Raw genomic sequence first — 15,427 nt, 5'->3', positions numbered from 1 at the left:
GAGACATGTATGTGACTTGTGTCTAATTCTGTACACATTCTGTTTAAGAAGATTCTCACAGGTAAGAAAATCCGTGTTAGCTGGAATCCACTCCCTATTTTATGGGAACTACCTATAATGATGCTGTCAATAAATCCTTCCAATGTTCCTCCAAAGTTCCATTTTACAAATATTTAAAGAAATGCTAAAAATGGGAATCCAAAATGTCTTTATATGCACAGTTCTTTTCATTTATTTATTTACTTTTTTTGCCTTTTATAACACTTCTTTTTAATTATAAGTCATAACTTGCCAATGTGTTTTTCAAGAACCGGAATCCTAGTGAATGTAAAAGAATGTTCTTTACTGACCCCTTTGTCAAATTGCTGTCTTCTGCTTGCTGTTATAAGCAAAAAATTTAGACCCTGCATCATTTTTTTTTTTTTTTTACTTCAAAGGATAAGAAGTCATTTTATAGGGATCACATGGAAAAGGTAACCAGCACTTTTACTGTTCATCTTGATGGGTGAACTCCAGGCATTTAAAATCAATATTATTTTCTTCTCTGTGTTTCATGTCGTGACAGACATTCCATTATCTCCTGGCAGGGCCAGTGGCTGATTTCTTCTGACCTTTTGGTGAGGGGTGGGAAGAATCACACACTCAACACTTCTCCAAGTGATCCGTATTTAATGATGACACAAGAATATCAAGAAAGTAGATTTACTATGGAACGTTCCTACTTATTTTTAGTCAAGGGCAGTATATTTTACTGTTCTCTGCGGGTGACTCATAAACCATGTCTTAGCAGGCAATCCAGAGTTGGGGGCTGAATAATTCACTTGGCACTTTAATAAATTAGTATCGATACGACCTCTGCTTTTTACTCTTTCTTTTTTATGTTTTTCTAGACTATCCACTTTTCTCTGTACGATAGTCATATTATCCTTAAAAAAAGTCATTTTCATCAGGTTTATTATAAATAGTTCCTTTGAAGAATTAGGCATTTAGTGAAAATAAACACTTGTTTTAACACTTGATTTAAAACACTTGAGTTAATACTTGATATACATATATACACACACACACACACACGTACAGTGTGTGTGTGTACCTTTTTGTAATTTTTAAATTGAAGTGCAGTTGATTTACAATGTTGTGCCAGTTTCCACAGAACAGCAAAGTGACCCAGTCATACATATATATATATACATTCTTATTCTGGTACTATCTTCCACCATGGTCTATCCCAAGAGACTGGATAGCATTCCCTGTGCTGTACAGTAGGACCTCATTTTTTATCCATTCGAAATGTAATGGTTTGCATCTACCAACCCCAAACTCCCAGTCCATCCCATTCCCTCCCCCTTCCCCCTTGGCAACCACAAGTCTGTTCTCCATGTCTTTGAATCTGTTTCTGCTATATGTTTGAAGTTATAAGAGTAATTTCCTCTCTATTAAGTGATAAAAATGCCATGCATTTGATTTTTTCAAAGACTTCCAATGGCCCTGGGTCCTGGGACAGCTGGCATAGCATGTGGACTCCTCTTGCATCCCCACACCTAATAGGACCTGATTGGACCTGGTGTCCCACATGTCACTGGGGTGTTGATTATTATCTTTGTGTTAAGCTTGGCCTCTTCCCAAAGAGAGAATTCTGGTGTATTTCCTGCCATCATCTCCTAAAAATAAAAACATTCTACTCTGGCAACATTCAGTTGTTGGATATCTTATATTATGAGGTTTTTAATATTAAAGTGAAATATGATTCTTTTATAATGTCTTCCAATATTTAAAATTGGAACTATCCAGACTCTGACATCTGAACTTTTCTGGTTTCGTCTTGAACACCTCCTTTATTTTGCCATGATGCCAACAGCGGGCAGTAGGCTAGTTCTAGTTCTAAGTGGGTTTTATTTGGGGAACTATTATATCCAAAATAGGCATTCAGAATACATTTTAATTCCTGTAGTAGCAAAAGGTGTATTTTAGAGTTTTCTTATTTATGTCACATTCGACTTTGCTTTTTATCAGTGTTAAAATGGAAAATCTGTATAGAAAACAAAATGGGATGAATTATCCTCATCCTTAAATTTCTAGCTTCAGAATAATTCTTGATGAAGAGGAATTTATTAGCTTAGTCAAACCAAAGAATGTCTGTAAGAAAAGATGTCTTTTTGGAGTTCCCATCATGGCTCCGTGGTTAATGAACCTGACTAGTATCCATGAGGACACAGGTTCGATCCCTGGCCTCGCTCAGTGGGTTAAGGATCCAGCACATTGCCATGGGCTGTGGTGTAGTTCACAGGCGCGACTCGGATCCTGCATTGCTGTGACTGTGGTATAGGCCAGCAGCTACAGCTCTGATTAGCCGTCTAGCCTGGGAGTCTCCATATGCCAAAAAAAGAGAAAAGATGTCTTTTCATGTCCTTCATAAGAAGAAAGAAAACAACCCTTGATACCTATTTCCTTGTTTTATTTCAGTTTAGAAGAGAGACTATTTTTTTAGAGAAAAGTTATGAAATGTTGGCAGTGCTGTCTCCCTTTCTGAATGACTTGAAGTTGTTTTTATTAAATATTGATTATGTACAGAATTTATAACATCAGTGGCAGATATGAAGCTCACTAAACTTTCAGTTGACCTCTCTTTACTTCTACTTTGGAGCCATGCACGCTACCCTTATCACACCTGGAGATACATGTATGCTGTGCCAGTTATTAGCATCTTTTTTTCTAGGTCTAAGACATCTGTTCTAGGACTACTGCAGTGCTCTTTAGGAACAAAGATACTTCTTGTTTATTAAACTGTGGTTTGAGGAGTTATCTTAAATTGTTAAGTGTTATAGGGACTTAGCCACGGAACAAAAACAACAATAAGGATCTGGTTTCATGTTTTCTTAGTTAAGTGCATCATGCATCATGAAAGTCCTGACTTGGGCTCTCCGAAGTGGACTTGAAATGGGATTTCTGTGCAGGCATTTTTATTAAGGCAGGGAGAACTGGGGTGTTGGGGAAGGAAAGGGAAAGGGAAGAAGCCAAGTAGGGGGATGGTTTGGACAATATGTCTGCCTCAGCCTGATCCCTGGGGCAGTCTGGAGTGTAATTGCTCCCAAGAGTCTGTTCCTTCTGCTCAAAGCAAGGGAGCTGGGTTTTCCCATCCCTGCCTCAGTCATTGGCTGTGGGCTGGTGGGGGAGGGGCTGTAAACGGGGGAGCACTTGACTCTGCATCTGTAGTTGAAGCAGTTCTAGAAGCTGAAGGGTGTTCCTCTTAAGAAATTTTCAAGTACCGTCTTTAGAAGCAAAGCACACAACAGCTGGGGGGTGGGTACACAGGACAGTTAAAAGGTACCTAATGGTATCTGGACAGGACACTGGAGTGTCCTTTCTACCCAGGCACATGCTGTCTCACTTCCCCACTCCTGTGGGAGCATTTTTAATCCCTTAGGCCATTTTCTGGTGCACATTACCTACTTTGAGAAGCTGTATAAATTCATTTTCTTCCCTTGAGCAGTTAATAAGCGCTGCTTCAAATATCTAAGTCCTAAAGTGATTGCAGCATCGAGAGACACCTGGGTAATTTTCAATCAGTAGAATTTCTACATATGTTAGAGTTAAAAAAAATAAAGCCTGTCATTTGAGAGCTTTCCTTAGATGAATGTCGTCATGGGTAATGATTTCAGTGCCCTGTAAAAACATGCAAGGATATCGTATGACCATGTGGTTGGCATGTATTCATGCTAGAAACATTTCCATGTATACATATTAAATATTATTTTCATTCTCATTCTTTTTAGCCATCCATTTAAATTTTGTATCCTAACATTTCACTTTTGCCTTTAAAAATATTTTCCTAAACCTTTTAGTGAAAAAGGTGGTGTTTCCTCATGCACCCTCAATTCAGTATAGCACAAAAGTGTGGTCCACTAGAAATATCACGTAAGCATGAGTAATTTAAACTTTTCCTGTAGTCTGATTTAAAAAGTGAAAAAAAAAATCGTGATTAACAACCCGAGCTAGAGGTCTCTCATGTAGTTGCATTCAGATGGAATGCAAGATCCCACTTGAAGTTAATTTTTATAGTATATATAGCCCGGCAATCCTAGTTATTAACATGAGATTTTACCTTTTTAAAATAGAATTTTCATATGGCATATATTTTATATTTCATGTGCTCAAAGGCACCTTTGACCAGTGGCACTGTATTGGACAGTGCAACTTCAGAGTGTTATAGAAAAGCTCTGGTAAGAGGCTTACTTCCTTTGAGATAAAACTTTTTGTCACCACTTTTGAATTGCCCAGCTTGATCACCCCATTCAATAAAGAAGCAAGGTGGCATTGTTGTCCCAAGAAAGTGAGCTGATCTGTTCTTGATGAGCCATTGCTCCTTCCATTTGGGGACTTAATGCCCTGTAGGCATGAATTATGATTTAAATGATTGGTTTTGACAGCTAAATATCACTGATAGCTTCCAGGAGTGCAGAATTATAGGACCACTTTTTGGAAGACATTGCGTCTTGAATGAAGGATGGAAGGTAGAAAGATTTTAGAGAGGAAAAGAGAGCATCTTAGACCATGGCAAAAAAAAAAAAAAAAATATATATATATATATAGAGAGAGAGAGAGATGTATGTATGTAATGTGTGTTGGAGGAGATGGTTCTAGAAAAGTTTGGGTACCTGCATGTAATCTGATGAGCCTTGACTACTAACTCCAGAGTAAGAATGGTAGTTAGTGGCTTGATCAATACCAGATTCACAGACCTGGATTGTGAGTATATGAAGGGAAGTAGCATCGTAACCCAGGTTATATATGCTGGGGTCCATTTCAGTTATTTATTATTGTATAAGGAGTCACTCTAAGAGGTAGTGGTTTGAAACAACAGCAGCCACCTTTTCACCTCTCACATTTTCTGTGGGTCTGGGGTTCAGGAAGGGCTTCATTGTGCAGTTCTGACTTGGGGTCTCTCATGTAGTTGCATTCAGATGGAATCTGAAGCTGAAAGAGCAAGGAGCTGGAGCACCTGGGGGCCTGGCTGGGCTCTCTCCATATAGTCTCCGGATTTCTCCATGGCATCGTTCTTCATGGGTAACTGTGGGCTTCCTCACAGCATGGTGGCATCAGCATAGCTGGGCTGCTTACATGGGCAGTGTGATTATTCCATCTGACACATGAGGGGCCGCCCCACTTTATGATGTGGCCTTGGAAATCATGCTGCATCATTTCCTTCACATTTTTATTTTATTTTTTAAATTAGAACATGCTCTTTATGTTTTTTTCTTTTTTCTGATTTCTTAAAATTGAAGAATAGTTGATTTACAGTATCATGTTAATTTCAGGTGTATAGTACAGCAATTCAGTCTTATATATATTTACATATAACATATAATTTTATATATATTATATAGTTTTATATATTTATATATGTGTTTGTATGTATGTGTATTTTCCCTATTCTTTTCCCTTATAGATTATAATGAAATATTGAGTATAGTTTCCTGTGCTGTACAGCAGGTCCTTTGTTGGTTATCTGTTTTATATATTGTAATGTGTATATGTTGTTTTTTTAAAAAAATTTTGTTATAGTTGGGTTTACAGTGTTCTGTCAATTTTTGCTGTACAGCAAAGTGACCCAGTTAATAGTGTGTATATGTTAATTTCAAACTCCTACTTTATCCCCTCCCTTCACCCCTCCTTTCCCCTTTGGTAACCCTAAGCTTGTTTTCTATGTTTCTTTGTCCGTATTAGTATTTTGTTACGGGTGAGGCACAAGCCTGTCCAGTTTCAAGGGGAGGAGACATAAACACCTACCTCTCAATGGCAGAGTGCTGGAGTCACATTGTATGAAGAGGATGTTGGAAATACCTTCTGTCCCAGGGGCCACCTCTGATGCCAGTGCTGTCTTGCCCCCATTGTCATGCTCCGGGAGTGCTTTAGCATGAACACAGTTTTTATTCCTGGGCACCCTTCTGCACAAATGGCTCCCTCTCTTTCCCTTAACTGGTAAGCTGGACTGGGAAGCCCTTAAAAAAATCTAAAGTGGAGTTCCCATCGTGGCGCAGTGGTTAACGAATCCGACTAGGAACCATGAGGTTGCGGGTTCGGTCCCTGCCCTTGCTCAGTGGGTTAACGATCTGGCGTTGCCGTGAGCTGTGGTGTAAGTTGCAGACGTGGCTCGGATCCTGCGTTGCTGTGGCTCTGGCATAGGCTGGTGGCTACAGCTCCGATTAGACCCCTAGCCTGGGAACCTCCATATGCCGCGGGAGCGGCCCAAGAAATGCCAAAAAAAATACAAAAAAAAAAATCTAAAGTCTTCTGCTTAGGCAGTGAATGGCCAGCACTGGCTTTCCATCCACTTTTTATTTCCTTCACTTCATCTCTACTATTAGAGGCATTCCCAAAGGGGTGGGCAAGCTCTAGCCTCATATATTCTTCTCCTTTTCTTGATTTGTGAAAGAATTGAGAGAGGAGAGAGAAAAGAGCAAAAACAGAGGGAAAGGAGAATTTTCTAACTCTTTACTCCTCTTCCCAGAAAGACACCCCTGTACCACACATGGATGTCCCTCCTTTTCATAGGAAAGAATTTTCAGCCTTGGCCAACTGTAGAGTTTTTCTCACATTCTTTCTGTTTCTAGGGTGACTCTCTGTTGCTCTGTTTCTTGGTCTCCATGGACATCTGGGCTTCTTTCCCCAAAGTGATTAGAAGGAGGGAAGAAGGGTATGGGGCTAACACCATGACTTATATAAGATAACTTTACTAACTGTTGCTAAGGTTAGCATTCTTCCAAATCCTATTCCTCCTGGTTTTCACAGGAAGATCTCCATCCTTTGCCAGCCTTTCAGATTTACCCCAACTAAGGTCTTGAAACTAAGTGTGTGATAGGTTTCTCTTTCCTCTCCCTCGTTCCTTCACTGGATAAGTTTAAGAAATTCACATAGCAAAAATGCACCATTTTAAAGTGAACAATCCAATGTCCTTTTTTAGCACATTCACAAACTTGTGCAACCAATACCTCTATGTAGTTCTAAAGTATTTTCATCACTCCTCCCAAAAAAGAGTGTGGGGAACAACTCATTAAGAGTGGGGAGCAACTGCTTAATGAATTGCTCCCCACTTTTCCTTTCCCCACCAATCTGCTTTCCATCTCTATGGATTTGCCTGTTTTGGATATTTCATGTAAGTTGAGCCATGTAATACCTGACATTTGCTTCTGGTTTTTTTCACTAGGCATCCTGTTTTTGAGTCCCTATGTTATAGTGTGTATCAGTATTTAATCCCCTTTTATAGCTGAATAATAATGTTTTTGTGTGTCTGTACCACAGTTTATCTGTTCATCCAAACGTTTGGGCTGTTTTTCCATCTTTTGGCTATTGTATAGTACTGGTATGAACATGTGTATAAAGTATTTGGGTCCTTTTCAGTTGTCTGGGGTATATACCTAGGAATGGAACAATGATTCTATGTTTAACTTTTTGAGGAATTGCAAAATGGTTCTCTTTAGTAGCTGTACCATTTTCTATTTCTACCAGCAATGTAGTCCAGTTCAAGTTTCTCCATGTCCTTTCCAGTACTTATTTTCATTTTCGTAAAGCCATCTACTGAATGTGAGATGGTACAAGATGTGGTTTTGATTTGCATTCCCTGATGACTAATGATGTGCCTCTTTTCATGTGGTTGTTGGCTGTTTGTTTCTTTGTGGAAATATCAATCCTTTTTTTTTTTTTTTTTGCTTCTTAGGGCCACATGTATGGCATATGGAAGTTCCTGGGCTAGGGGTCAAATCAGAGCTGCAGCTGCAGGCCTATGCCATAGCCACAGCAACATGGCATCTGAGCAACATCTGCAACCTATACCACAGCTCATGACAACATGTGGGCTCATTGGCTTAACCCACTGAGCTAGGCCAGGGATTGAACACAAGTCCTCATGGATACTAGGCAAGTTCCTTACTGCCAAGCCACAACAGGAACTCTTCAATTCATTTTTTAAGTGGGTTGATTGACTTTTTGTTATTATATCATGAAAGATTTTTTAATATAAAAGGATGCATGATCATTATTGGATATGACTTGCAGATACTTTCATTTTATAGATTGTCTTTTCATTTTCTTAATAATATCTTTTAAAGTACACACAGTTTTAATTTTAATGAAGTTGAATTTACCTATTTTTAATTATCGTTACTCTTGCTTTCATTTTCCTAGATAAGAATCCATTGCGAAACCCAAAGTTATGAAGATTTACCCCTCTCTTTTCTTCTAAAAGTTTTGTGGACTTAAGCTCATCTGTTTAAGTATTAATCCCTTTTGAGTTAATTTTTTAATATGGTATGAGGCTACGGGTTTGGCTTCATTCTTTTGCAGGTGGATATCCAGTTGTCCTAGCACCATTTATGGGAGAAATTGTTCTTTCCTCATTGAATGATCTTGGCATCCTTGTCATTTCTCTATTCTCAGTTCTACTCCTTTGTTCTATGTGCCTATCCTTATTCCTATGTCTTTGTAGTACGTTTTGAAGTCATGAAGCATGAGTCTGTTAACTTTGTTGTTCTTTTCCAGTATGATTTTAGCTATTCAGGGCTCCTGCTCCTTTTGCTTTTATTATTGTTTTGTCCTGTAGTGATTTTTTTTTTTTTCGCTATTTCTTTGGGCCGCTTTACTGTTCACAGGATATTTATTTATTTTGTCTTTTTTCGCTATTTCTTTGGGCCGCTTCCGCAGCATATGGAGATTCCCAGGCTAGGGGTCTAATCGGAGCTGTAGCCACTGGCCTATGCCAGAGCCACAGCAACGCAGGATCCGAGCCACGTCTGCAACCTACACCACAGCTCACGGCAACGCTGGATCGTTAACCCACTGAGCAAGGGCAGGGACCGAACCCGCAACCTCATGGTTCCTAGTCGGATTCGTTAACCACTGCGTCACGACGGGAACTCCTGTAGTGATTCTTGAATGATACTGCATCTCAGGAGAAAGAAGCAACCAATGAATAGTCATGTAGTTGTGTGGGGGTTACTGTAAGAGCACTAGACTCCAGACACTTTGCTTGCTTAAAGTCGCACCCTTTGCAGCTAGGTTGAGAATCACATTGGCGGTATTCAAAGCAAAGCCAGTGTGCAGTCTGTTGGGTTGATGGTGCTCATTAGAATACCAAGGGAGGGAGAGGTCAGAGAAATGAGGAGAGACTCCATGTGTCATTGCTGGCTTCAAAGATGGAGAAAGATGAGCTCCTCGGGGCAGCCTCTAGGAGCCTAGAACAGTCCCAGACAACAGCATGCAAGGAGATTGGGATCTCAGTCCTCTAAGCGCAGAAAACCAAATCCTGCCAGCAAACTGAATGCACTTAGAAGTGAATTCTCCACTAGAGACTCTGAAAAGGAACTCAGCCTGTCAGCATCTTGACCTTGGCTTTGTGAACACCGAGCAGAACTGTGAAGGTGAAGTTTTACCTTTGAATGAAATGCCCTAAGGAGAAGTGAGTATTGTAAACATCATTATAAGGATATCTTGGTCATTTAAAAAAAAATAGCAACTGAAAATTGTAGTGTATAATCTATTATTTAATACATTATTTTTTAGTAAATAAAATTTTCAAATAAAATATTATATGTTGAGTTTATGTATATAACAATAACAACAAAATGAATTCCAAGGAAGCTTTCTGGAAAAGAGCAAACATATGACCTTCTCTTTGGCTGTGATGACAAGTATTTTTCTCTGGTCTATGCATGTGTTCAGTTGTGTTAGTCATTGTCTTCAATTATATAAACAATTTTTTAAAAACCTTCTTTTATATAAAGGAAAGCTGTGGCATAGCCATCAAAATCAGGAAGTAATCAGAAGGTGGAAAGAAATCGAGGAAGAAGACAGGTGGTTTTCCCAGGATGGGTTGCTGGGATGAGTCACGTTTGTTTCTGGCATGTCTGACCTCTGGTCCATTCATCGAGAGTAGTGGGGGATTTTCCTTTTGGAAATCACTCTTATCGGTAAATCCTCAGCAACTGCTCTTTGAGCATTTCCAGATGGCTTCAAAGTCCTTGTCTAATAGTAGCTGGAAGATTGCTCCTGGTGGGTGGGGGGTTGGGCAGGAGAAAGCTGCTTTACTCCTAGACCCTTTGACCATAAGAAGGTGTAAGGAAGAGACACATGTGTTTTCTGCCTGACCTGCATTAGAATAGAGTTGGAAGCAGCTACTTATGTGTTTATGTATATGTGTGTATGTATATTCAACACTGAAGCAGTGAGTGAAAAAATCAAAGTAACAGGGAGAACTACTTAGATTAGACAGATGGAACGAAGTAGCAGGAAATTGATTAGGCCAAAGGACCCAGGGCCACCTGTGTGTGTAGGAGGTAACTCCTGGGCCCTTGCAGAGCCTCCTGAAAGAGGCATCTTTCTGTGCAGGTTAAACAGGGGCTTTTCCGACCTTCCCGATGAGGTCAGGAGAAGTTTGGGAAGACACATAGATTAGGGCTCCTGGGACCTTTAAGTACTAGAATGGAGCATCTGAAGTGCTGTACACTCTGAGCAGGGGGCCAGGTGAGAACCCTTGTCTGTGAGAACTCCGAGAAGCAGATCCCCTAGGGTCAATGAATGCCACCAGGCCTGCCCCAGGGACCAACCAGAAGTCACTGCTGACTGTGGTCAGAATAGCTTGGCCTGCAGGACTTGGAAGGAACTTCTTGCATCACTGTGAGAATACAGTTCTCATCTGATACAAACAAACCACCCCACCACCCAACCCCATGCTCTTGGAGAGTGTCTGACACGTAATAAGTGCTCAATTAATGATAGCCGCTATTTTTACTAAATATACCAAATGGTGGTTCTGACAGTTTGCTCCATGGAGAAGTGCTTGGCTAGGATTTCCAGGGTGAGTGTAGACCGCAGCATGATGTCTGATGCCTTTACTGTGATGCTGGGTTTCCCTGGGCAAAAGGAAGGACTAGCAACTGTAAAATCCTATAGAACAGGTACAACAGGAAACTCCTCTACTTAGCTGTGGCTTTCGAACCAGTTACAAGAGTGACTGTCTGCCATTTTCAGCTGCTAAAATAGACTCAGAAATTCTGCGGACGAGTTCCTGTTGTGGCTCAGTGGTTAACGAACCTGACTAGTATCTGTGAGGATGAGGGTTCGATCCATGGCCTTGCTCAGTGGGCTAAAGATCTGGTGTTGCCATGAGCTGTGGTGCAGGTCACAGACACAGCCCAGATCCTGCATTGCTGTGGCTGTGGTGTAGGCCAGCGGCTACAGCTTCAATTTGACCCCTGGCCTGGGAACCTCCATATGCCGCGGATGTGGGCCTAAAAAGACCAAAAAAAGAAAGAAAAGAAAAAGAAGAAATTCTGCAAACAAAGGAAGGGCTTTAGGATTCTGTGTCATCAGCAAAAGGGCACATGTCCCCTGCTTGTGCTCATCACCTTTCAGGGAGGTTACCAGATGGTGGGAAAGCCCAGGAGCTAAGGTTCACACCACAGAAGAAGACATGCCAGATGTCACCAGGATGGCATGGAGGTGGAAGTTCTACTTCCTTCATTTATTTCATATTTTTTCCTCAAAAGTTATAAGCTTATTTTTTTATCTAAAAAATTTCTTTTATAACAAATATGGATTCCTTATGCTTAAAACTTTTTTTTTTCTTGGAATTCCCTGGTGGCTCAATGGGTTAAGGATTTGACATCATCGCTGTTGTGGCTCAACTTGGAGGTGTGATGCAGGTTTGATCCCCGGCCCTGGCGCTTTGGCATGCCTCGGGCGCAACCAAAAGAAAAACAAACCTTTTTCCAAAAGGAAAGAAAAAAATGTCCTGGCTTAAAATAGGAACCAAGTATTCGGCGCATTGAGTGGGTTGGCAGTTTGGATTGCCCTTAGCTGGGAATTTCTGTTGATCTCCGCTCAGCTCCCTCAAGTATCTGTGGTCAACTGCTGGCTATACTGAGGTGCCGGCCAAGGTGCTGAGCTGGGATGGCTCCTTTCTCCTCCATGTGTCTCTTGCCTTCTCAAAAGCTAATTTGGGCTTCACAATGAGAAAGAGAGGAGAGGAGAGAGTGTGAAGGAGTGCAAAAGCACACACCATCATTTCTGTCACCCTCTGTCATCCCAGGAAGTCACAGACCAGCCCAGATTTAAGAGGTGGGAAAAGACACCGTTCTAGGTGAATGGCTTTTAGACAAGGATGGTTTGACTAATTGTGGTGAGGAGTTCCCGTTGTGGCTCAGCAGTAACGAACCTGACTAGTATCCATGAGGATGCGGGTCCAACCCCTGGTGCTTAGTGGGTTAAGGATCCGGCATTGCTGTGAGCTGTGGTGTAGGTTGCAGATGCAGCTTGGATCTGGCGTTGCTGTGGCTGAGGTGTAGGCCAGCATCTGTAGCTTTGATTTGACCCCTAGCCTGGGAACTTCCATATGCCACGGGCCCTAAAAAAAAGACAAAAAAAAAAAAAAAAGGAGTTCCTGTCGTGGCGCAGTGGTTGACGAATCCGACTAGGAACCATGAGGTTGCGGGTTCGGTCCCTGCCCTTGCTCAGTGGGTTGACGATCCGGCGTTGCCGTGAGCTGTGGTGTGGGTTGCAGATGCGGCTCGGATCCTGCGTTGCTGTGGCTCTGGCGTAGGCCAGTGGCTACAGCTCCGATTCGACCCCTAGCCTGGGAAACCTCCACATGCCGCAGGGGCGGCCCAAGAAATAGCAAAAAGACCAAAAAAAAAAAAAAAGTTCTGTGACTTATAATATTTTATACTCATAGTAGACATGCCTGAACTCATAATCAGAAAATAACATCCTGGAAAGGAATTACTAGGGCATTTATTTATGAGTGGTGGTTCCTTATTCCCAAATTGGGATGAATGATTTATCAAAAGTTTTATTTCAACTGTGGCTGTCTTACAGGCCTGCATGGCTTGGTCCAGCCAGATCACTGGGAAAGAGCCTCCTCAGGAGAATGATGAGTGAAAGCTCAGGAGGATGAAGAGTGAAAGCTCAGTTTTCTCTCTCTCTCTCTCTCTCTTTTTTTTTTTTTTTTTTTTGCCTGCACCTGTTGCATGTAACAGTTTCTTGGCCAGGATTGAATCCATATCACATCAATGACCCGAGCCACAGCAGTGACAGCACGAGATCCTTAACCTGCTAAGCCACCAGGGAACTCCTTTTAAAAAATACTTATTTATTTATATATTTATTTTTGGCTGCACCTGCAACATGTGGAAGTTCCCAGGCCAGGAATTGCACCCACCACAGCAGTGGCAATGCCAGATCCCTAACCTACTTGCCACCAGGGAACTCTGATAGCTCAGTTTTCTTCTACATCCTACTTGGAATGTAGCCTCTGGAAAGAAGGTAATCTAGTGGAAACTTTCAGCTATTATGGGGACAGGCCTCATGAAGCTGTAACAGGAGAACAGGTACTCTGGGATCTTGTGTAGAGAAAACCCAAACCTAACATCTTTTACGGAAGAATATGCTTCATCTAAACTTTCACAGAAGAGGATGACCTCCTTGTCACTAGATTTACTCATCTTCTGTCCCCACGTAGGGCTTTGTTGAGGGAATCCTCCCTCTAATGACTTTAGTATTTATATAAAAAATATGATGCTGTGTATAGCAGCTGCTCCTCAACCCCATTGTAGGCCGGCTCTGTACACTGAATCCCATGGAGGTGGAGAAGAACATGATGGCATCTTCTGGGGCAGAAAAAGGAAACTGGTGTGTAAAGTCTAAAATTTTCAGTATTAAAGTTTTATAGCTAGAAATTAAACTTATTTTTAATGCATTTATATAGAAATGTTTGGCAAATTCTTAAAACGTTCAACATAAACTTACCCCTAGTATGCTTACTCCTAGGTTTTTTAATCCCCAAAAGAATGAAAATTTATATCCACACAAAGATTATAAAAATGAGTGTTCACAGAAGCTTCAGTTATAATAGAAAACACTGGAAACAACCAAATACCAGCAAATGGATAAACAAATTTTGAGGTGGGCATTCAGTGGAATACTGCTTAGCAGTGAGAAAGGAACAAATTACTGGTACAAAGAACAACTTGGGTGAACCTCAGAAACATCATGCTGGAGTTCCTATTATGTATCAGCAGGTTAAGAACTCAGCTAATATCCATGAGGACGTGGGTTCAATCCCTGGCCTTGCTCAGTGGGTTAAGGATCTGCATTGCCAGTAAGCTTCAGCATAAGTTGCAGATGTGGCTTGGATCTGGTGTTGCAATGGCTGTGGCATAGGCTGGTAGCTGTAGTTTCAATTCAACCCCTAGCCTGGAAAATTCCATATGCCACAGGTGCGGCCCTAAAAAGAAAAAAAGAAAAAATCATGCCATGTAATAGAAGTGATGCATTAAAGAGTATATACTGTGTTATTTTGTTTATAGGATGTTCTAGAACAGGCCAATCTAATCTGTAGTGACAGAAAGCAGATTGATGATTGCTTGTAGCTGACGTGTATGTTAGGTAGGGGGTCCAGTGGGGATGGCAAGGGGGCCTGGAGGAACCTTTGGGTTGAAGGACAAGTTTCCAATATCCTGATCATGGTGCTAGTTACATGGGTGTAATTTATTATACCTAAGGCAGCCCTCAATTAATAGCTCTTTGGGGGAAGTTGTGTGTATTTCTCAATACAGACATGACATTAGGGCAACATCATGAAAATTTTTATGATCATCGAAAGGGGGCATATATTTAAAATGATTAAAAATTAAAGCTTTCTAGAAGTTACCATTAAAGGCAGATTTTTCTTGGGTTTATTTGTCCCTAAATTGTCCATTGTTAAAGACAGTGGGTAAGAACAAGCAAGTAAACTGCTTAGAGTCTCATCATATTTAGACCTGGCTCATGTGACTAAGCCAACATCTTTCTGAAAAAATTTTTTTGGCTGTGCGCACGGCGTGTGGAAGTTCAGAGGCCAGGGACTGAACCCACATCACAGCAGTGACCCAAGCTGCAGCAGTGACAACACTTGACCCTTAACCCACTGAGCCATAATTGAACTCTCAAGCCAACATCTTTTTAATTGAAACATACTTTTGAAATTCTTTATTAGAAGTGTGGGAACTTCATTTGTGCAGTTGAACTCTGGTAGCTACTGCTGGGTGAGTTAATAGATCATTTTTAGTGCTTGATGAAGTACAAAGGAATAAAGAGCAGGTTTATGGTTCGTAGATGACACGTTCATATCAATCAATTCTTATTTGATGAGAATCGAGTATTTGAAAAGTGGGAAATATTTTATATGTATTAATCAAATTCCCAAGTGGGAGGAAAGAATGTAAGAACAGTAGTTAAATGGTCCCTTGAAATTATTTGGAAGTATCCACTCCAGCCACGCAGAATCTGTGGCTAAAATCCTGTTTTGGCCTGTTCACTCTATAATTGTCAAAAAGATAAAACTGAGAGAAACATGTATTTGTCATATGTTTATTTGAATTCAATGCTGGATGTAACT

At 40.9% G+C, this 15,427-nt stretch overlaps 1 protein-coding gene across 7 annotated transcripts in view; it reads left to right on the top strand.

Annotated features, from left to right (window-relative positions):
- Positions 1-15,427, top strand: part of PLCB4 (phospholipase C beta 4) — a 485,858-nt gene that overhangs the window by 181,239 nt on the left and 289,192 nt on the right. The window lies entirely within an intron of this gene.

Source organism: Phacochoerus africanus, chromosome 3 (genome assembly GCF_016906955.1).
Source record: "Phacochoerus africanus isolate WHEZ1 chromosome 3, ROS_Pafr_v1, whole genome shotgun sequence".
Lineage (NCBI taxonomy): Eukaryota > Metazoa > Chordata > Mammalia > Artiodactyla > Suidae > Phacochoerus > Phacochoerus africanus.
The sequence above is the reverse complement of the archived record's forward strand: the minus strand, read 5'-3'. Positions and strand labels throughout refer to the sequence as shown.